Consider the following 24072-nt stretch of genomic DNA (forward strand, 5'->3'; position numbering starts at 1 on the left):
GAAAAAATACATAACATTTACTTTATAGGGTTCTTGCAATGATTACAGGAAACAATGAATGTAAACATGTGTAAACTATTTACCATAGTGCTTAGTAAGGACTCTATAAATACTGATTGTTGAGGGAAATGAATACTTGTATTTTAAAAATGCCTATCCAAGAGCGCCTCTGTGGCTCAGTCATTTAAGCATCCGACTCTTGATTTCAGCTCAGGTCTTGATCTTAGGGTCATGAGTTCAAGTGCCATGTTAGCCTCCATGCTGGGCATGAAGCCTACTTAAAAAAAAAAAAAAAAGCCTATCCAGAGGAGGAAAGTTGTAGCACCAGGGTAAAAACATTATTTGATTTTCTGTGGGAGAGATCAGGGAAATTGAGATAGAAAGGGAAAGTGTAATTTCAATAAGTGTATTTAGATTCATATCTGATTTCTTAACCTTAGAATAATTGTTGTAAAGAACTCTCTTTTTGTATCGTGCTCGACTCTTGCCACCCACTTGGGGTTTTAGTAATCTTAACATTTCTGTTCAATGCATGGAACCTTGCTAGTGTGGCTGTGTGGACACCTTCATATAGCCACCTACTCCTTTGGCGGTGTTACATTTGGGAGGATTCTCTAAAGCAGTAGGAATTACTGAGACAATGATAAAGGAGTGCCTAAGAAAAACTCACACCTTTTCTAAGCTGGCTTTTATGATTACACCTGTCTATCCTGGTTAACATTTGCTGTGTTTTACATTGTCAACTTAATTGGCTGCTGAATTTTAGAAGATAAACTGTGAATGTTGATGACTAAAATTAGAAAACTTAAAACATTCTTCAAGTTAAATTCAGTGTGATGATAAAATTCACTGATTAGATAGTAAATACATTGCCAAATATATTTTAAAAATCATCCTGAGCTTACATTCTGTCCATTTGTGTCCTAAATTTGGTTCCATAATTTGAGATACAAAAAGTTTGTAATTTTAATATAAATTTCAGAGAGTAATATTCATGACCATATGCTTATACATGTTCTCTCTAAATATGTGGTAGTAATATTAACTATTAATAAATTACATGATGCAGTAATTTGCACTAAAAGAGACAATTCAATTTAAATAGCTTTTTCATTACTTATACTTTCCTTGGGAAGCCAGTGACTTACATCCAAACACTCTGAAGCAAAGCATCAAGAAAAAATTTCTTTAATGCTATGATGAGAATTTGAATGTCAAAGGACACTATTGACTTACATGTAAGATCAAAAGAAGAAGTATGTTATGTTAGATAAATCATTAGAGAATTCCCATCTCAGATCCTAACTAAAAACATATAGTGGCATTTTCATGTATTCTGGGCACACAAACCAGCAACAACTGGCCAAAATAGTACATGATAAAAGCTAGCAAGCAGGACTTTTTCCTCAAAAATGCTAGACTGTGGCATTATACTTGACATTTAGAAAAGCATCTTATAGTAGTTGTTTCTATCAATATTTCTACTGCAATTTGATACTAAAATTATATTTATTTTGCTTTCCAAATTTCCTTCAACTGCTAAAATATGAACTATAAATTATCCCCTAGATAGGTCAAATTAATCACTCCAAATGACTGAGTAAATTTGCAGCCAAGCTGAAATTAGAATTTTCAATTATGATTAGAAACATAATTAAAGTTGAATGGAGTCAATCACAGAAAAAAATTACATTTAGCTTCTCAACACTTTAAAGTTCTTTTGTTTGGACCATAGGATTATAGTTGACTGCTGTCATTTAGAACCTTTTTATTCTATGTGTGGTCCACTGAATAGCAGCATCAGTACCAGTGCAGAAATACAGAATATCAGCTTCCATTCAGACCTACCAAATCAGAGTCTGCCTCCTAACAAGATCCCCAGTGATTTGTCTGCCTGTTAAAGTTGGAGAGGCAATGATTTAGAACATCACTATAGACTTCCTCATTTTTTTTTCTTACAATAACGGATGTACACCGCTTACTAAGGTGGACTGCAATAAAAATATTAATTTTGTCGTAAAATGTCAAATATCCATTAGGCTTTCTAGATCTATCTAAGGATGAGAAAAGCCAGATTCCCAAGAGTGAGCTATGCAATATGTATTTTATTTTCTGCTAACTAGGTATTGATATTTTGTTACTAGTGAAGATTTAAAACTGTCTAAATACTTCGTTCAGGTGACAAAGCGTTTGTTGGCAATAAAGTATCAGAGCTAAATTTTCACTCTTACCACCATTGAGGGACACAATATTCTCACAGGCATCCAATGTCATTAACTGACCAGAAAATTCCCGATCAAACCACAGTGCTAAACAACACACTGTTAAGACCTTATTTATAGATTCCAACTGGATTTCAGGTACAGGGCTCTTGTATGTTTTAAAATTCACACAACAGACACAATAATTAAATATTCATATAATCAGAACTTTTTTCCTCAGATATTTTATATGCTTTCTTAATAAAAGCAGAGTTTTTCAAGACGAGGCTTATCTCCATACTAATATTGGGGCACGTATATAGCTAAAACATACTTCTAAGATGTTTGGTGGAGATCAGGAAAAAAAAAAAACCCTACAGTTTTTCCTTTTACAATAGAAACTTGTCACAAAGAATAAAGAAAAAGGAAAGCATGAATGCATTCTTCTTTGTGAGTGTAGAAGGGAAGGGTGTCAGAAAGAAGATGGCTATGACTAAACGCCCAATATCCTTGAGGTTGTGAGACTGTTCATTTTAAAAATAAAAATTATACCAGTATTCTACTGGTAGAATAGAGCCATGATTTCTGTCATCAATACTGACTTATATACATGAAACAACAACAACAACAACAATCTCCTGACCTTTCTTTCTTTAAATTTTATAACATGTGAATAGTGTTCCTTAAGGACTTATTAAATGGTGCTATTGCTTTCCTGAAAACTCAGAATGGTGAAATTTCCTTCAGGTAACTGGGTTAGTGGAGACCCAAGTCAATTAGATACTTTGTTTATAAATAAATAATGTCATAATATGAGTTCTAGTTAACAAAAATAAATAGATATTCCTCAAGAAATCTATTTATCAAAGGAAAGACTCAAAGTGAGCTTTATCATCCTCTAGAATGAGGTCTATTAAGCTATAAAGATACTGAGTGAAAGATAATGATGAATCAGTTTCTTTTCACTGTAGCTATTTTGACATTTCCATTCCAGCTACTCTTTAGTCGAAGTCTGCATGATGAGCAACTATTTCTTGCTAGCCTCTGTACTGGTGTTTATCTCTTTGATCAATCGAGACCTTTAAAACTCTGTTTTTTTCTAATGACTATGATTAGAAATAAGCAAATATGCCTATATTTGTGACAGAGAAACTTAAACTTTCTAATCCTTGTCTTTTGGAATATCTCTCCATTTTGAACCAAAGAGAACAACATTGCTGTCCTTTGTCTCCTTGTCATCCATTCTCTAAAAAGTGAAAATGGGGTAAGTATAGTATCCTAAAACCCTAAGCTTGCCTTGGGATTGCTTTCTTTCCTTTATATTACATTAAGTTAAAATTGGAAAGCCTTTTTTATGTAAGCTGTCAGATGAAGTTTATTGCTTTCAAAATAAGCTTTCTTCTTAGTGAAATAAATTCCCCCCTCCTTCTTTCTTAAATTGAAACACAAAGGAATATCTAATGCATTTTAGAGTAATATATTCACTTGTTATTTAAGGGGGTCATGCAGAATCAAGGTACGTGGCCAGAACACTGTTTCTGAGCTGATAAAGCTCTTTAGCATTATACATTTATAGGAAGTGTTTCTCTTAACTGTTGGAAGGTTCTTTTTTAATATGAGGAGAACCAAAATGATCATACCTTCAAAATTAAAATTTCACTCATACCGCAAGAATAAAATTTAAATGAATTAACAAATCAAGTTTTACAAAAACTATTGGTTATTAGACTTTTCTGGTCTGTTCTGACGGTTAGTAAGCAGAAATGAATATGCTTTTTGATGCCTTGACTACCATGCTTTTAATAAATTGATTTATCTTACTCTGTATCTATTTCTCTAAGAAAAGTGTTCAATTAATAATACAAAACTTTTAAAACATAATTTAACAAAAATTAATTTTTGAGTTAATTAAAAATTTGGCTTTAATACTTTATCTTAGAGAAATTCTTTCAAAAATTCTATTTTGACATTAACTTTTAAAATGTTTATGTTTTCTCTTGAATTACCCATTTGGGTTTTTCTCTTTGGAGACTCACTTTAGAGATGATCACACACACATGCTCATTTGTTTTTGATACAGTAGCTGTTCTTAAGTTTAAGTTTTATAATATACAATGTCTATTTTCACTTTTAACACTTCTTAATTCTTTTGCTCTGTCACAAGTCCTTGTTTTGTAGCCATTTTATTTCTTTTTATCTTTTATCCACTTAAAATTCTTAAAAATGATTGTCATTTTGGGGCACCTGGGTGGTTCAGTTGGTTAAGTGTCTGCCTTCAGCTCATCATCTCAGGGTCCTGGGATATAGCCCCCATGTTGGGCTCCCTGCTCATTGGAGAGTGTGCTTTTCCCTCTGCCCCTTCCCCCCAACTCATGCAGGTGTGCAGTCTCTCTCTCTCAGATAAATAAATAAATAAATAAATAAATAAATAAATAATCTTTAAAAAAAAGATTTTCATTTTGAATTCCAAATCAGAATTGATTTTAAAATAATCTATGATATAAAGCAAGCAAAATATTATAAAATTAAACACACTAAGGTAATATGAAGTGTTGCCAAAGTCTAAATAACAATTAAAATGTAGAAAATTAAAATGTAAAGAAATGCATTAATATAAAAATGTATAAACTATGTGGCTCTAATATTAAGAGCATAGTTTGAATGGTTTCAGTATTGACTCTAATATTATTGTACTAAAAAAAAACTGTCCAAATTCAGGAAATGAATCATATAAAATGAATTCAGATAAAAATACCACAAATATGGGTTTTGAGATGTTATAGCTGAAATGTAGAATTTCATTAAGATTGTAAGTTTTGTTTTCAATTTCTGTTCAAGTTCAAAACATCATTGAAAATCTGCCTTTTGCTAGATTCTTTGGTAAGCACAGATTAAATGAAAATGAAATAAAGTGCATATCCAGGTGTCACAGACTAGAGAGTAAACAGTCCTGTAAACAAATAAATGTCATTCAGGGTGCTAAGTGCTTATGGAAACTGAGCAAGTAATAAGGAGAAGCAGTCTAGAGCATGTAGTCTGGTCTGAAGGAAGCCCTCACAGAGCATGTGAGGCTGAGCTGAACCGTTAAGGATGACTTCACTGGCAGAGAAGGGGAAAGGCAAGGCTGATGGGGAGCTTTTTAGTCAGAGAAACCGATTTCTCCAAAGTCATGGAAATACATGACAGTACAGAATACTTAGGAAGCTATGAATAGTTTACTCTAGTTTACATCTAGGAGTTTAAAGATCAAACCAACATCTTTAATTATACCAAGAGTAAAATATAATAAAAAAAAAACTGCCCATACATGTTTAAGTTATGCAGGAGGTTTTGTTTGTTTGTTTGTTTGTTTGTTTGTAGTGATTTTCATTAATCCCTTTATGAAAGAGAATAATTTCTAACATAGCTGCCGAACTAGGATGCTTGCAAGTGGAGGAAGGAAGAAAGAAGAAAGCTGAAAAGAAACTTGAGATTTAGTAACAAATGTGGAAGAACCATTGAAAGGGAATGCTGGTACTTGTTTGTTTTGTTTTATTTTTTCTTTTTAATTTTTTTTCAAAGACTTTATTTATTTGAGAGAGAGAGAAAGCTTGAGCAGGGGGAAGAGCAGAGGGGGAAAGAAGAGTCTCAAGCAGACTTGAGAGCAGAGCCCGAAAATGGGGTTTTATCTCATGTTGCAGAGATCATGACCTGAGCTGAAACCAAGAGTCGGAGGCTTAACAGACTGAGCCACCCAGGCACCCCCTGGTACTTGGTTTTAATACCAGTTCAGTTAATAAACATGCTTTGTGTTCTTAAACAAGTCATATTCTCCCCTATGTTTCTTAAATATAGAACAATATTTGACCTAAATAAGTAGTGTATGTTAGTGTGTTTTCACAAAACTGTGTTTCTTAAGGGATAAAAATTGATTGTCTCTGTTGGAAATCCTGAAAGAAATTTTGAAATCCAACTCTTTCTACTCATAGTCCCTCATTCTATAGCTCTTCCATCCCTGTCCCCTCTACCTGCTCCTCTTCTCCAGCCCCAATTTCCTTTCTGCTTTTTCTTTCCTACATCAACTTTTGAGTATCTATGGATAAACCTAAGGCTTCATGAATACAGTTTGAAAATTATTTGCCCAGATAATTTCTAATATTCTAAGACAGTGTTTTTTCATACCTGAATGGTGTTTAATTAATTATTAATAGTAGGGGCACCTGGGTGGCTCAGACAGTTAAGTGTCCAACTTGATCAAAGCTCGGGTCAGGTCTTGATCTTATGATTATGAGTTTGAGCCTCATGTTGAGCTCCATGCTGGGTGTGGAGCCTACTTAAAAAAAAAAATAGTAACAAGGAGAAAAGGAACAGAGCAAAGAGGGGCACTGGCAAAAAATACAGTTGGGTTCAATTAGACATTTCCCTTCTGCAGAGGAAGGACCTAATGAATAATAAAGGTATACTATAATGGAAGAAAGCAATAACCAGGGAAGATTCTAGAAGTTCTGATGCTCTGATTGATTAGAAAAATCGTTAAGATACAATAAAATATGGAACTAAAATTGTAATTATAAATACTTATTCATTGATTCCTTATTATGTTTCAGATATTTTAAATGTTTTCGTCTTATTTAAATATCCAACTGTATCTATCCAAGGTAGATACATTAATTCCTCTTTGCAGAGAAAGTACAGATAGTCCTCTGTATTGGGCCCTCATGCACACTGAACTTAATTCTCACAGCCTATGAACATTTAAAATAGGCTCAAATATTCCCATTTATAAAATATTGAGATCCCAAAAGGTTAAATTTATTGCTCAATGTGAGGATGTCTGGCTCCTTCTCCAATGCCCCTTCATCTCCATACTTTACTGCCTCCTTAATCTCCACAGGAATCATTTTTCCCTTTCTATCAGCCTTCAAAAGCTTGTTGATTGCTCTCTAATTATAAATACTTGGAGAAAAGTGTGTAAATTGATATGCAAATGATCTTTTCCCCTTAGCAAATTAGCACTTTACTTCCATCTAATTAAGTAGCTTTGTGGAGGAAATGGATTTTTGAAAGAAGAATGGAAAGTGTTTGGATTTGTTCTTGGGGTGTTTCTAGTTTAGCAAGCCCTGTGAATGAGGTATAGAAAAAGAAGTTGTGAGTGGGAGCAAACAATGAAAGCAGAGAAAATAGGCAAGGGGGTGACATAAGTTGAGAAAATTCAAGTGTAATGGCTGACAAACCTTCATGGGAAAGTAAACCACCTTTCATCTTTCATTCTTTCCTGAAAGGTAATACATTTTTAAAAGTAAATAAAACTTTAATAATGAGAAAGATCTTGTTTACTTTCATACTTCTGAGTATTAACATTGACATAGTATTCATGGGAAATGGATATATTCAAACTTAAATTACTAACTTCATGAAGGGTTCAGAACTTATAGGACATGCTTTTAATTAGGAAAAAATTGACTCCCTGAATTATGTTACAAGAAGTTTCCTTAGGGGGCGCCTGGGTGGCTCAGTCGTTAAGCGTCTGCCTTCGGCTCAGGTCATGATCCCAGGATCCTGGAATTGAGTCCCACATCGGGCTCCCTGCTCGGTGGGAAGCCTGCTTCTCCCTCTCCCATTCCCCCTGCTTGTGTTCCTGCTCTCGCTGTGTCTCTCTCTGTGTCAAATAAATAAATAAAATTAAAAAAAAAAAAGAAGTTTCCTTAGGAAAAAAGTCACTTGTTGCAATAAGAATTGTTAAAAGATAAACTGAGGCATATTAAAAATTTTTAAGAGTTCATTGGAGCAAAAATCAATTCAGATTGGCTGGACAGCATCCAATCTAGCAGATAGAAAGGAGCCCCAAGGGGCTGTACTAAATTTAAAGGCAGAAGCGAGTGAGAACAAGAAAGTTATACTAGGCCAAAAAAATGTGTTGGTTGTTTCAAGATTACTTTACGGGATGGCATTTTCTCTGAGGGTGATTACCAAACTTGTGCTGATCTGGAGATTCTGGACTGACTGGTTTAAGATTCCATTTCTGGAAGAACCAAAACTGTAATTTAAGTCTTGGTTTGGTGGGGTGGGACTTAGCATAAGCAACTCTATTTGGGGCCTATTGTCTTGTTTTTAGCAGAATTAATGGGATAAACCTCTGCCCTTATGTATGTTTAGTGAGATTAGGAACAAGGAGTGTGTGTGTGTGTGTGTGTGTGTGTGTGTGTGTGTGTGTGTGTGTTCCATCCTTTCTTGATGGAACTGACGCAGTTGCGTGAATGTTATCTTCAATACTTGATACTGAAAAGTACTTCAGCATACATGTAATAAATGTATATGAATCAATAGTACCAATTTAAATTTATCATTGAAACTAAGGCAACTGATATTCACAATAATATACTGAATCCGTAATAATCCTCCAAAATTGATTTGTGAATTTAGCAAAACGTTTTATGTGTTTGGGCGAAAGTCTTTATTTAGTCTTTGTTAAACTGTGCTACCCAAGTTCATAAATAGCTGGTTTTTATAAATTACCTAATGTCATAGTAAATTATATTAGCCATTCTTCTTAATAACGAAAATATATTTATTAATAAAATATTATTTACCCTCCTGCTAATGTTGGTTTACTGGGTATTATTGTCTTGTCTATACCATCAAATTATTTTTTGATTCATAATGTTTGCTTTATATATTTTATTAAAATAGAATAAAAACTGCACACTGATATTAACTGAGTACCCTAATAAGACTCAACTCTGCTATTGGCAAATTCATTTATCTTATTTTAGGTGCCCTTTAAGAAAAATGACGAGAAATCATATTTGTCATTTTCTAGGAGATTATAATATACTGGGGGAGGGAGACTACACCAGAAAACAACTAGGAAGCAATTGAGTGTCAGATGCCTGATTATGATAGGAATTACAAGAACCATTTTATTATAAACATTTTTATGGATAATAGTGACAAATATCACACATCAGAGAAAAAAGGTCAGACATTCAGGTCTTAATTTGGATGTAAAGAAGTCTTTTTACTATTACTGAATACTGATATTACAAGAACAATTGAAAATATACAAGTACTGCTAATTATCTCTATGCTACAAGATTTTTAGAAAGAAAGAGAAAAGATTATAGATTTTATATCCCCAACTATGGCCATTCCTCCCTTATTTAGGGTGTGACTCTCTTAGCGTATTGTGAAAAATCCTTGTGAGACCATGCTGCCAATAAGGAGAAGACTCTACTCTTGTAATAGGAAGGGGGCCTTTGAGATTATCTAATTTATCACTTTTGCTTTTAGGTGAAGACACTGAGGCCCATAGAGGTTAGTTTAGTTTATCCAGTTGTAGTGCTTCTTAGAAGTGGAGATTTGATAACAAATCTAATATGTGATCCTCACCCAAGGGAGGGTTTTCAATGCTGACATACTGTGTTCATGCTCTGAATACAGTCATCACTTTATTATATAACTTGTCCAATAACTCAGTCCTATCTGTCGCTTAAGAAAATACAAATTGATGAAAATTTCTGCAATTATTAAGCATGCAAAATATAAGCCTAACGCTCTGCCAAGCATATGTTTCCTTCAGTGTTTGCATTCCCTCTCCCTCAAATTTGTGATTTTCTCATTCTACTTCCCAAGAACAATATGTATGAAATATTTTTATTTTAATATATTTTATAGAAGCCATATAAAATATATGTTCTGAAATGTGCAACATACTGCAAGGGCTTTCTTTTCATGACTACATAATTGTCCTAAGTGTTTTTAATTTGTTGCATGGCAGATTCTCTGAATCAAATAGCAGCTGTTTTGGGAAAGTATCGGGCACATTCCCTTCAGGCCCATTGGTTGCTGTTATGCTTTTCATTTCATCTCACCATTAACTTATACAGCATCTAGAGCAAAATATGCTTTCACTGCTAGCCAAATATATACAGGACCTAGTGGTAATATTTGATTTTATATCATTTACTTAGGTCTGTGTATGTCTTACAACAAGGGACTAACACCCAAAATGAGAAAGAAAAAGGGGAGAAATTAAGTAACTGTGGACCATCAAATAGGCCCAGATTTAAAATGAGCCTCCGATAGGCTGGGATAGAATAACATTAAGTCTTTGGAGTTCAGTGGGCAGTTAGATGTCCTAATGGCAGTGCTTTGCTGAGAAAGCATATATTTTAGTTGGAATTCTTGTGTGGAGGTGACTGCACATTACGGTATGAATAACTGTATGAAATGCATGGAGGTTTTCTGCCAGCATAGGAGGCGATTAAGGCCCCCTTTACCAGATAACAGCTCACTGGAGGAATGTAATGGTGGTAAAGCAAAATCTGAAAACAGATGATTTCCCATTTAATAGTCCATTGACTCTCCTCCTAGAGCCACTGTGGTGATGACATTGCTCTTTATTTTCATTTCACAAAGAAGCACAAGTTATTGTGATATTTTTGAGCTCATACATTTTCTGAAAGAGAGAGAGAGGAAGGAAGAACACTAAGTTATGCATTAAAGATAGATGCAATTAATTCAATTATTCATTTTAAGAAAGATGTTTTTGTTTTTATTTTTATTGAATATTCACTGTAGCTCAGAATTATTTTTTTCTTTCTCTCTCCCCTCCTCCACCCCACCTGGGTCATTCAATATCTATGGAGCTATAGCAAAATTTCAGAAAAAGGTATTGTATCTTAAATGTGTTCCCAGGGTAATTATGAGAGTCTCAGCCTAATACCCTCAAAGAGTTTGTGTTTTGTGTACTAAATAGCTAATGAATTTTTATACTGAAAGCATTTTCATATTAATTATTTTTCTGTTTCTTGTGTTCTATATTCTCATAGTAAGTCGGTTGAATATACCTGAATATCTTATTCGTTCATCATTTGTTTAAGCATAACAATTAATTTGTCTCTTCTTAAACATTCTACTCAGCTAACAGAATTTTGCTTAATTTAGATTTAAATTAAAATATACATTTGGCATTATCTATTAATAATTCCTGGTATTTCTGCCCTGGGTCTTAAAAGCAACTTGGGACACTGGTATTTTTCCCACTAAAACATTCTAAACTCTTCATCTTTGTTTATTTACTAGCATCATGTTTCTCACATGACATATATTTTTATGTACTTCTGAAAATAATCAGAGAAGTAATGATTCAGTCATCTAATATGGAAATGTCAGTCTTCAAATAGCCTTATAGTGAAACAAATTTATAGTAAAAAAAATGTGTAAGAGCCTGGAAGGAAAAAAAATAACAGGTTTGAGTTGAACTCACTTTACACACTGGTAAAAAAAAAAAAAAGAATAATTAAAATTCAAAACTGTACTTTCCTTTTTTTAAAGATTTTATTTATTTATTATAGAGAGAGAGGGAGAGAGCAGTGGGAGGGGCAGAGGGAGAGGGAGGATCTCAAGCATTGAGTGAGATGCCCAATGCACGGCTTAATCTCATGACCCTGAGATCATGACCTGAGCCCAAATGAAGAGTTGGATGCTTAACTGACTGAGCTACCCAGGTACCCCTCAAAACTTTACTTTCATCTTTACTTTGCTGCTGGATGAAATCATTATATTAGGAGTTATTTTTATAAACTTACATAGTGCAATATGTCAATTACATCTCAATAAAACTGGAAAAAAATTAAAAAGAATTATTTTCAGATTACTTTATAAAACCTTTAGGGCCAGAATCTTAGTGCTTGTATTTCTTATACCAAAGGTGAATTATTTTCACATCTAGGTCCCTTCACTGTAAAGATACTACTCATGCCAGGATTTAAGAAACTGACCATAAGCGATCTTGTAATTTCTCAGTTCACTGGCAAAATTAAATAGTTGTATTTAAACATTTGGATAAGGTGCATCCATTTGTTTATCAGGATGAGAAATTTTTAATAATGTTGCCATTCCTTAAAACAGGGAGCTTCTTTTAATTTATCGGTACTTAGGACAATTTAGTTTATTGATTGTTGCTTCTTTTTTCGCTGTCAGAACATATGAATGTCCCTTTTTCCATTTTTAATTTAATTTAATTTAATTTAATTTAATTTAATTTAATTTAATTTAATTTTATTTGAGAGAGAGTTTGAGAGAGGGAGAGTGAGGAGGGGCAGAGGGAGAGGAATGGAGAGAATCCCAAGCAGGCTTCACACCCAGCATAGAGCCTGGCACAGGGTCAATCTCACAACCCTGAGATCATGACTTGAGCCAAAATCAAGAGTCTGACATTGAACCACCTCAGGCGTCCCCCCCCCCTTTTTTTTTTTCTATTTTAAAAGGCAGGTTTTATAGCAATGACTTACATGGAAATAAACTGTTAATATTTGTTAATTGTTTGCATATTCTCTTCTCCTTTATTCAATGTTATTCTACATTTTAGTTTTCTTTATCATTTCCTTTTTAAATTATACTTCTTTGCTCAGGTCTTTCCATATTCTCATTTCATACTTCTTTAACTTTTTGTAACCCACTATGGAATTCTGACATTTTTATATGCAACACATATATTGTCAAATATACAACATGCATATATCATCTATTTTATTAGCCTTAAAGAAATTACATTTCAAATGCCAATATTGCATGCTTCTCAAGGAATTCAATATTTTCACTCATCTCTTTTCTCCACATTTGCATTTTCACAAAAAAATTTAGTCTGTGTAAACTCTAAAAATATTATTTTAAACCATAGTATACTATCAGGAGGGTCAGTAATGTCTCTACTTTATTAAAAGCACCAGTAGTGAGGATCAAATATGGTGGTGGTGTAGTTGCTATTATCATTTACATCCACATCTTAAGTATTTCTGAAAATATAGTCATTAGCAGCATTTCTCTTTTAAATAAAAACAAAACAAGACAAATTATAGTATGAGGAGATTAGTGACTATCTCAAGATTTTACTGGTTATGGCAGAACTAGACTAGAACCTATATCTAGTAATTCTCTCTAATAGTCCATTTTAAAAATAACTTTCATGATTCAACTTTATAGTGCTACATTTGAAATGTACTAATTCTTGCTGTTTTTTTCCTTCTTCTTTTTACTTTCAGATGATGTACAATCTTTGTTTTTGACTCTACATAATCTGTTGTCCTTATATTTATTTATAAGTCTTTCACCATTTTTATTACTGATGAAATTTTGTGTATATAGTTAAAGTGACTAGATTTGATAATAACTCATGCCTCTAGAGTTTACAAATGATGTTAATGAGTACAAGTCCAGTGACTCAAACTACATTTTTTAGTTCCATTTTATTGGATTTTGCCTCCTCCTCGGCCAGATAGCCCAAGTGGATGATATGCATGGTGGAATGGATACCACTGGTAGAGCTACTTTTGGATTGGTCATTGGTAGGCAAGTTGAGGACCAAAGGAATGAAATGCTATGAGATGGTGAAGAGAAGGGAAACTCCCAATTCCTAGTTCAAGGAAATAAGTAGGATGGTGGCATCAGTCAGAGACCAAGAAAATCTGAGTCAAAAGTTGACAGGACAGAACAAACAGACAAGATGTGGGAGCTAGTTATTTAAGATGTGATCAGTAGAGAATAATTTGGAGGGGGGCCAGTTGTTTTTTCTGGCAACTCTTCTTTTAAGGTATCAGAGCTTCTCACTCAGGAATACGTACAATTTTCCCATTTTAAAGATACCATCTTCAGAAATTGCATCCTGATACCAAACATCTTACAGAAAGGCATAGTTGGTCATGTCTGGGCATAGGTAAGACAGAAAGATTGGATAAGTAGTTAAATCCATAGCCACTTAAAAACAAACAAACGGACTCACTACTTTGAGTGCGTCAGTAGTATTATCTCAAATACAAAGGATAACAAGATAGCTAAGGTTGAAATAGAAGTGACTCATGTTCAACATTTATCTTTTTCTTTACAAGTCTATTGTTTCACAGAAACTAACTCTATAAACTGCAAAAGTAAAATTTTCACATACACACAAATAAGAGAAAGTCTTTATCATTCTGTTCTAGACATAATAGAACTCAACTGTGAGTCATAACAGCAAAGTGACAAAATTTTCCACTGTAGCATCTAAGATAGAAAATTATTTTAGAAATCTCAAAAATTAAGAATAGGTTGCAAAATGCCAAGCAACGTTTTTTGAGTAAGCCAATTACTAGAAACTTGAGAATATATTTATCTCATGAATATCTTGCAAGTGCCTGCGTCTGTGGCTGCAGATATGTTTTGTACCACACTGAGTATCTGTAATTATAAGATCATAATCCTAGAGTTGAATGAAACCTTAGTGATCTATTGGTGTGTTCCCTTCTTTTTACAGCTGAGGAATCTAAACACTAAAGCATTTAAGTGAATAAATAAGTGAAATCCAGTGAAACATGTGAGAAACTCAACAGCCCTTATATAGTAAATAATAATTAGACATGAATTCAAAATATGACATCACTGTTGGGCAACAAAGAGAGCTAAGGAGAGAAGTTAGATTTCTCCCTTTCTAACTGAATTTAATATCTTATGGAGAAAAGTCCCACAGATGATTATAATATTTATTATTATAAAGCCTTTCTCCTTTAACTCTTCTTGCTGCCATTTTCTCAGTTTATATTGTATAGAGTTACTAAATGTGTCTATACCACCACTGATATATTTACAATAGTTTCTAATGTTATCTCTCCGCTTTCAACATTATTCCTTTATTATTATAATCATTACTTTGCCCAGTTGTGTGTGTATGTGTGGGAATTGAGTGAATGTGTCACATTTTAAGTAAATCTTTGACTTATAATATTAAAGACAAAACTCTGAATATATCACAGAAAATCAGTATGATTTGAGAAGAGATAGTGAGGACGAAATTAAAAGGAGGAAGCCAAAACAGGAAAAAAGTGAATGTTCACATTAAAGTTAATACTATAAATTGACTTCCAGAAGACTTTTCTAAATTACATTCCAACTACCTGCATCATTTATTTGTAATTTTCTAAGGACATGGTCATTATAGACTTAACTTATAATTTAGTCTTTGCTTTTTAAAAATAGAAATGATATTATTTTCTGTTAAATTAACATTCTAATTCCACTAATTATTTCAAGCTTAAAAATGCTTTTTTCTGACATGCGGTCAAAAGGAACTTACAGCGATCATGAAGATCATTACCATGTCTGTTGCAAAAACTCATTTATAATACTTTGATTCTCTTGAGAAAAACCAGGACTGAGCCAATGTCAATCTGAAAAAACTAGAACAGCTTAAATGCAGTTGTAGGATCATTTAGTACTTAATATGTTCTAGGGGTCGGAGAATCAGTGCCATTATTTAATGAGTTTTAAGATGGTATTCAGTGGAGAAAATCTTCCTACCATTGGAAGATCACATTCCTGCTGAAGTTGAGAATGGTGTGGTCTTAAAAATATTTAAAGCATATGTACCCTTCAGGTAGATCAGTAAATGTTGTTCTGTTTACATTGTCTTGACTTTATATTAACCTTCAGTGAAGTTGCACAGTGGCCATATTTATCTTAGGTTGGGTGGTCATACGTTCTCTTGTGTCCTGGACATTCCTGATTGTCAGAGAATAATAGTTAATAATGTGCCCTCCTACTCCATTCTCAAAAATGCTTCAGCTTGGATAAAAAATTATATGGTCATTCTTTTTTTTTTTTTTTTACTATTATGTTATGTTAATCACCACACATTACATCATTAGTTTTTGATGTAGTGTTCCATGATTCATTGTTTGCGTATAACACCCAGTGCTCCATGCTGTAGTGCCCTCTTTAATACCCATCACCAGGCTAACCCATCCCCCAACACCCTCCCCTCTAGAGCCCTCAGTTTGTTTCTCAGAGTCCATCGTCTCTCATGGCTCGTCTCCCCCTCCAATTTCCCCCCCTTCATTCTTCCCTTCCTGCTATCTTCTTCTTCTTCTTCTTTTTTTTTTTAAACATATAATATATTATTTGTTTCAGAGGTACAGGTCTGTGATTCAACAGTCTTGTCTTAGGTACAGTCTTTTTCTGACATGAAGTCAAAATGGATTTATTGGGCACATAAAATGTGCTTAGGAGCATTTGGCTAGGTGAGAAGGCATTAACGAAAGATGATCAAGTCATTAATTCCTGTACTTAGAAATTGGTCCCTAGTTGGGGGAAGAGGAGACACTTTAAATGCTTAAGACAAATCTAAAGAGGTGACAGAATAAGTGATAAGATCAATTGATATAAGAGCTCAGGGAAGTGGGAAATTTGGGGGCTGAAATGATGAGAAGTTCCCCCTTTCTCTCTATTCTGACATTTCCTTATCCCATAGGTATCTCATTGAGGGACTCCTACAATCTGGACATGGCTTTCCTATCTTGTCTTTATTTTATTGCTCTCTCTATATTGGTACCTCTGCTATGCTGCCATCTCCTTCAGCGTTAACCTCCATAAAAGCTATTTTCACCTTTGTGAATTCAGTGTATCAAGTAGCTATTTTGAGATGGTGATCCAGGCTTATGGCTTTTCACAGATAACAATTATTCATATATTAAATGGCTGCTCTTATACCCAACATATGTGGCCCTTCAAAGTGAACTTATATAGCTATTGATTTCTTTCCTTTTGTCTGACCTTTTCCCAAAGCAGGATTTCCCAAAAGAATCACCATTAGGAAGAACATTTGAGTGGTTGATTGTCCCATATTTTGAAGGTTGTCTGATTTTAGTTCTATGAGATTCCATAAATGTAAAACCTAGAGTCATCACTATTGTAATTTCTCAAATATTTTATCTAAATCATGAACTGACATCTATGGACACCACTAGACACATTGATTATTTTTTACTTATTTCTGTGCAGAAGACATTTTTTCTCTTATATTCATGAGTGAATCATCTGGGAAAAGATGTAATATTTTTATGTTGCTATATAGGTAGTATAATCAGAATAATGACTCAGTGGTTAATTTTGGCTTTAATGGATGTTTACCTTAGCTATACCGTTATTTCTTAAATGTACAATTTTCATCTTCAATGTTTATAAAGTCCCCAGCTCTCTGGACATAATTCAAGAGATCATCACTTTACACTGGTCACTGACAGCCCAAAGACTGTTTTGATTTTGATATTTTTAACCTGGCACATTGTACTCACCTGATTGTTCCACCCTACAAGGAAAATGAATATTTATTTTATACATTCTTAAGATAAATGATATTTATCTTTGGTTTTCATAATGTAAATTACATGATTACATAACCAGTTTTATTTTTAATTTTTTTTTTTTTTTACTTATTTATCAGAGAGAGACACAGTGAGAGAGGGAACACAAGCAGGGGGAGTGGGAGAGGGAGAAGCAGGCTTCCCACTGAACAGGGAGCCGGATGTGGGCCTCGATCCCAGGACGCTGGGATCATGACCTGAGCTGAAGACAGATGCTTAATGACTGAGCCACCCAGGCGCCCCCATAACCAGTTTTTATGGCAGTTTATTTGCAGCAATACTTTTGTGAGATTTTGATTAATGAAACTGTCTAAATCTTAAAGTCAACCACTCAATTTTAAATACAGCCTTTGGTTTTTCAGGATTTTTAAAACCTCCTAAAGATTGAAAAATGCACTTATATCCATAACGACACTAAGACAGCCCTTAGATAATTATTGTAATTTTCTCTTCATAGGAGGATTTGAAGAATAATCCTCATGTATTGGATAACCTCTTATGCAAACAGTGTCCAGAGAAAAGATCTAATCCTCATTAAAAGTGGTTATGCTTGGTTAGCCTCTATGTTTAATGGAAAATCAAGACTCGCTAGTGCAAAGATAGTGTCTGTTGATTCAAAAGATTATAGCAGTGATTTTCTAGATGCCAAGGAAAGGTACTAAAACAAATCAATAATCTAACTGGTGCATTTTTTAAATGCTTAAAGAAAACTTGAATGCATAATATCCTCGTGAATTGGTTATAGTTCTGTTTTGATAATAAACTTGTAATTCAGATATGCATACAAGCAGGAATCAACTGTGACAGCAAGGAGCATAAACATTTATAATCACTTGCTTTGGTAGGAACCAAACCTGTGACAGTTTAATTGATGACTGCAGTTCTACAAACAAAGATAGGAATTTATATGGGTGGGAATTATATCATATATCCAAAGTAGCATATTGTCAAAAATACCAAGTAAGGATTGCATGTTTGAAAAATGTACATAAAGAGACTATAAAATTATGTGAGTGCTATGTTTTTTTTAGCATTTTATGTGCACAACTGTCTTTGCTTTGGTTGAATTGTATGTCTTTTACATATTTTAAAAACTGAAAAAATACAGGTAGAACAAAACACTGAGTTTGTGTTTTGAAATGGAAGCCTGTACTTTTTAATCATTTTATGTTCATAACATTTCCACAACATAGAAACCAAATCAGAAAAGCAAAGTAATATTAGATTTTGAATTTGTTATATTTGTTGGTCTGCCTGCCATCTTGCCTAGATGGAAACTTCTTGAAAGTATCAACATATTAATTTTTTAACAATATTTGCCTTAAACTGTATTTTGCTCTTTGTTTTCAGTATCTCATGTTTTATATTAAATATTAAATATTATCTTGTATATGGTAAAATATAAGCATGTTTTTTATCAATTCATTCAAATATATACAATTAATTAAATATTTATTGAACACCAGGCACTAAGCTATATTTCACAACTGAAACATGAATTCTTTCCAAATATGCCTCTTTTAACAATATGAGGCAACTAGTTCTGATTTACATGCTCTTTATATTGATACATAGCAATAGGCAACCCTCTGGGGGAATATATCACAGAAAAATGAATATTATTTCATATTTCAAGTAATACTGCCCTGAATGATGCAGAGCTAGTAGAAAATAGAATGGGATATTTGATATGAGAATGTATTTTATTTATTTTTTTTTTTAAAGATTTTATTTATTTATTTGACAGAGAGAGACACAGTGAGAGAGGGAATACAAGCAGGGGGAGTGGGAGAGGGAGAGGCAGGCTTCTTGCGGAGCAGGGAGCCCAATGCGGGGCTCGATCCCAGGACCCTGGGATCATGACCTGAGCCGAAGGCAGACGCTTAACGACTGAGCCACCCAGGTGCCCCTGATATGAGAATGTATTTTAAAGAATAAAGCCCAAGGGCACCTGGGTGGCTCAGTCAGTTAAGTGTCTGCCTTTGGCTCAGGACATGATCCTGAGTCCTGGGATCAAGTCCCGCTCAGGCTCCTTGCTCTTCTCTCTCTGCCTGCTGTCCCCCCTGCTTGTGCTATCTCTCGGTCAAATAAATGAATAAAATCTTAAAAAAAAAAAAAAAGAATAAAGCCCAATACTGGTACATCTGATGTTCTTGGAGTACATAAAAACCTCACCAGGAAAGTGATCAGGGAAGCTTCCATGCGGGTGGCCTGGCCTGGCTCTCCTTTGTGGCTGTTCTCATTTCCACACAGCTCGCCTGATGTTGCTCACAAAACTGGTACACTATAGGCACATCGCTTGTTGTAAGCTCTCTTTCAACTTTTTATCTTTTAATGATTTGTCTGGCTGATTTCTACTCTTCCTGGGAGGAAAGGGAAACTCTTTGAAATCTTGATTTTAGGGCTCTTCCTTGTGACTCTGCTATAATGAGGCCCGGTCCATTTCCCATTGAGCTGTGCACAGAATACAAAATACACACAACCAGAGAGGAGATGAGAGTGTGCAGGGAGATGGAAAGGGTAAAAGGTCCTGTGGCTCCACCTCTAGAGATGAGGGCTTAAAAATGAAAAGCAAAGTTAGAGCCTATACATAATTGAGAGTTATCCATGTGCACATAAAGCATGCGTGCGTGTGTGTGCACGTGTGTGTGTGTGTGTGTATTTTAGAGGTTAAGAACTGTACGCAAAGTAATAGCTAAAACAGAAATGATAAAATGTGCAGATGGTTGTGAATAAATTACCAAATGGTACTTGCCCAAATGCGGTAAAAAATAATTTCAATAAATTGTTTTTGAGGTAATAAAAAGCATCTAATCTGAAAGCCAAAGACATTTGAAATTAGTTGGATTAATTTACCATAGACATGGCAGGTATAAGAATTAAATGATGTGAGTCAGAGATAGCTATCATCAGCTAATAATAATAGATCAGCCCATTGAGTACATACTGTGTGCTAGATACAATATGCCCCTTATTTCACTGAATTATATAAACAACTCCCCATCGTAAGTATTTGCATTTCCATTTAATACATGAGGAAGCTGACATTTAGAAGGTAAAACAACTTACCCAAATCACAGAGTGAAGTGGCCCAGCCAAGATCTGCATCCACATTTCTGACTTCAGGAGTTGTTTTTAAAAAGAAAATGAAATTAAGTTAATTAGTTGAATGGTTGACAGTATAGGGCTTTAAGGAAAGCCAGACTTAGTTTTTGTTTTTTTTTTTTAATTTTATTTATTTATTTGAGGGAGAGAGAGAGAGAGAGAACATGAGCGGGGTGAGGTAGCAGAGGGAGAAGCAGACTCCCCGCTGAGCAGGGAGGCTGATGCAGGACTCGATCCCAGGACCCCTGGATCATGACCTGAGCTGAAAGCAGACATTTAACTGACTGAGCCACCCAGGCACCCCAGACCTGGGTTTGAATTCTGACTACCACTGGTGGTAGTAGCTGTGTGGACTTGGGTGAATTAGTTACCCAAGTTGTGCCTGAGTTGCCTCTTTTGTAAACATGTGGATAACAGTGCATACAGTGAACACTCAATACCGTTAATAGTAGGATGGATATGTTGCCCTTACTGACTCAGTTATCCATGACAAATACAACACTTGACATTCATCCAAATATTTTAAGAGCTATTTTACTTGCCTTCAATTAGGAACATGATAAACTATCCAATCTTCTTTTTTTTAAAGATTTTATTTATTTACTTGAGAGAGTGAGTGAGTGAGAGAGCATAAGTAGGGGGAGGGGCAGAGGGAGAGGGAGAAGCAGACTCCCCTATGAGCAGGGAGCCTGATGTGGGACTCGATCAACCCCAGGACCCTTGGATCATGAGCTGAACCAAAGGCAGACACTTAACTGACTGAGCCACCCAGGTGCCCCAAGCCTACCCGATCTCTTAATTGTGACCCCAGACATATAGTTGAGACTCATAAAATGTGAGAGCCCATTGTTATTTCCTTTTATGCAGGTTCCTGTGTTGAAATACGTACTTTGTGACTATTGGGTAGTAATACTGCTAATGGAATACGGATGCATTAAAAGCAACTCTTTTTGACAACCCTTTATTAATAGTTAGCAATTAAATATATTAAGAAGCCTTGTTTTGCACACTCTTTCAACCACAGAACACCAAAGATGTATATGTTATAATTACAATTATCCTTTCTCTTCATTGTCCTGCTGAGGAATGCACTGTAATTCTGGCAGCCAGACTACAGAGTTGGCTTGCTTTCCTTGGATTGCAGATGTCTAATTGCAGGCAACCATTTCATTTAAAATGGCTCATTAAAGTGGAAACCATTTAGCATCAGTAACATGGATCAGCATCCATGATTATGCATTTAATTAAAGTATGCTTTTCCCCACTTTTCTAATCTTTCTATCCACGCGTGCATACACACACACACGCACACACACAGACACTCCCACAGAATTATACAAAGCATTTCTTAGATATTAATTTTATTGCTTTGAAAGAGTTAAAATTCCTTGGCTAATTTTTCCATGGAGTATGTATAGAAAGTAATAATTATAAAATTATAGAATTTATGTTAGGAATAACCTAGGAACCAATTTCCTGTTTTATTGGCTTTTCTAGATGTATTATGTTTTATATTAGTAAATGTATTCAAAATACTAAGATATTATTTGTTGATTATCATTCCAAAGAATTGAAAAATGGAAAGATACCATTTGTCAGATCCTGAACTACTGAGTTTACCAATGAATGAAGTAAGATTGTGGAAATAGAAAACAAAACAAAACAAAACAAAACAAAAAACAATTCTGATATTTCTCATGCATAAAAGACCAATCATTGCGGCATAGTTTTGATGTGATGATATGTTCTGTTTTTTGTATTGTAAAAATAGGTTTATCTAATGACATTTATTCAGTAATAGGACATTTGAAATTTAAAGTCATTTTACTTTTAATATAATAATAATAGTATTTTAAAAAACATTTGAAGAAGACAGGCATTATCTATATTTTAATTTTACTATCAGCAGTGATGAACTACACGAACTGCAACTGGTTGACTATTGTGTCAATGTTTACATAATTATTTGCAAGTTATTTGTAAATAGCCTTAGGTGTTTTAGATCCATGAATTTTAATAAATGAAATGTCAGAGGCTTCATAAGAATAGCTAAAGATAAACTAAGCTATCTTTAATTACCTTCTTTTTCATTTCATTATGAGAAATAAAAAACTGTTTACTTCTGCAGAATCTAGATGTGCAGATGCACCACATCATGTCTACATTTGAGGCAGTGAAACATTTTGAGAACTCCTGATCTTTAATTTTTTTTTAAAGATTTTATTTATTTATTTGACAGAGACACAGCGAGAGAGGGAACACAAGCAGGGGGAGTGGGAGAGGGAGAAGCACTCTTCCCGCCGAGCCCGGAGCCCGATGCGGAGCTCGATCCTAGGACTCTGGGATCATGACCTGAGCCGAAGGCAGATGCTTAATGACTGAGCCATCCAGTCAGCCGAGAACTCCTGATCTTTAAAGAGCAGAATAAATCAACAGTCACATCGGAGTGAAACTCACATGTTAGAGCATATTTAACATGTATGTGAGAATGTGATGGACACTATATATAAATTAAAAATACATAATATAAAACCTGCTCCAAGTCTCTCTTTTGAGGCAGCCAGAGGTAGCCTCATGAAGTCAAGGTTGGTATGTCTCGATGGGAGTTTATTTACCTCCTCCCTGGATGTTTAAATTGCATTTTCTCTTCTCCCACAAGGACTCCTGGAAGTAAAAATAAGTGCTTAGAGGTGTGCTATTTGCCACCCCAAAGAAAGAGTTATTATAAAATAATTGTCATTAATATACACTAAGCCCTTCATATGTACAGTTATTGTGTAGCAGTTGGCTTTCGCCCCTTTCTGGGTTTTTTCCGCATTCTTTTTTTTTTTTAAGATTGTATTTATTTATTTGACAGAGACACAGCGAGAGAGGGACAAGCAGGGGGAGTGGAAAAGGGAGAAGCAGGCTTCCCGCTGAGCAGGGAGCCCGATGGGGGGCTCCATCCCACGTGACCTGAGCCTAAGGCAGGCGCTTAATGGCTGAGCCACCCAGGTGCCCCTCCCCCATTCTTAATATGCACCAGAAGCAAGTGAAAATGAGAGTCAGGAGAGAGGAAAAACAAGAGGGGAGACGAGAACAGAAAGGGAGAGGAACACAAGAAAAAGGAGAGAAAAACAGCTACCCCACGGAGGGGAAAGAGCCACATAAAAAGAAGCAAGGATGAGAGGATCCCCCAGAACTTGAGAATATTGAATAGTTAAAAGACTGAGGGAAATAGGAGGAAAGAGCAGTTGGAGTTTGAAGTGTTAGTAAACCATGCTCCTCACATACTGCAATTTACGTCAGTGTTCGTCTTCAAAGTGTTATCATATCTTATCGCGGCTTTGAAATGCAAAGTAGATGATTGATTACTATTCATACTTCAACTTTTTTATAAGCAGATCCTCAAGTACTTCTATGTGGTTTCAGTCCCAGTAGCTAGCAAGTCTTAGAAATTATCCCAGCAGTGAAGAGAGCATTACACATCTTAAGGAAGGAATGGGTTTAAACTAAAAGGGAAATGTGACTCTTTTATAAATAGGCAATTCCCACCCTAACTCCGTTGCCAAAGGAACTGTTCTGCTTCCTTCACTTAATTCTCATCCCTGCCCTCAGTTACTTTATTGCTTTTC

At 34.7% G+C, this 24072-nt stretch overlaps 1 protein-coding gene across 7 annotated transcripts in view; it reads left to right on the forward strand.

Annotated features, from left to right (window-relative positions):
* The window catches only part of GRIK2 (glutamate ionotropic receptor kainate type subunit 2), a 778198-nt gene that overhangs the window by 423223 nt on the left and 330903 nt on the right, over positions 1 to 24072 (forward strand). The gene's annotated exons all lie outside the window — the stretch shown is intronic.

This window comes from Callorhinus ursinus, unplaced genomic scaffold (assembly GCF_003265705.2).
Source record: "Callorhinus ursinus isolate GAN/ISIS: 27379988/994484 unplaced genomic scaffold, GSC_fseal_2.0 scaffold6, whole genome shotgun sequence".
In the NCBI taxonomy this organism is placed as follows: Eukaryota; Metazoa; Chordata; class Mammalia; order Carnivora; family Otariidae; genus Callorhinus; species Callorhinus ursinus.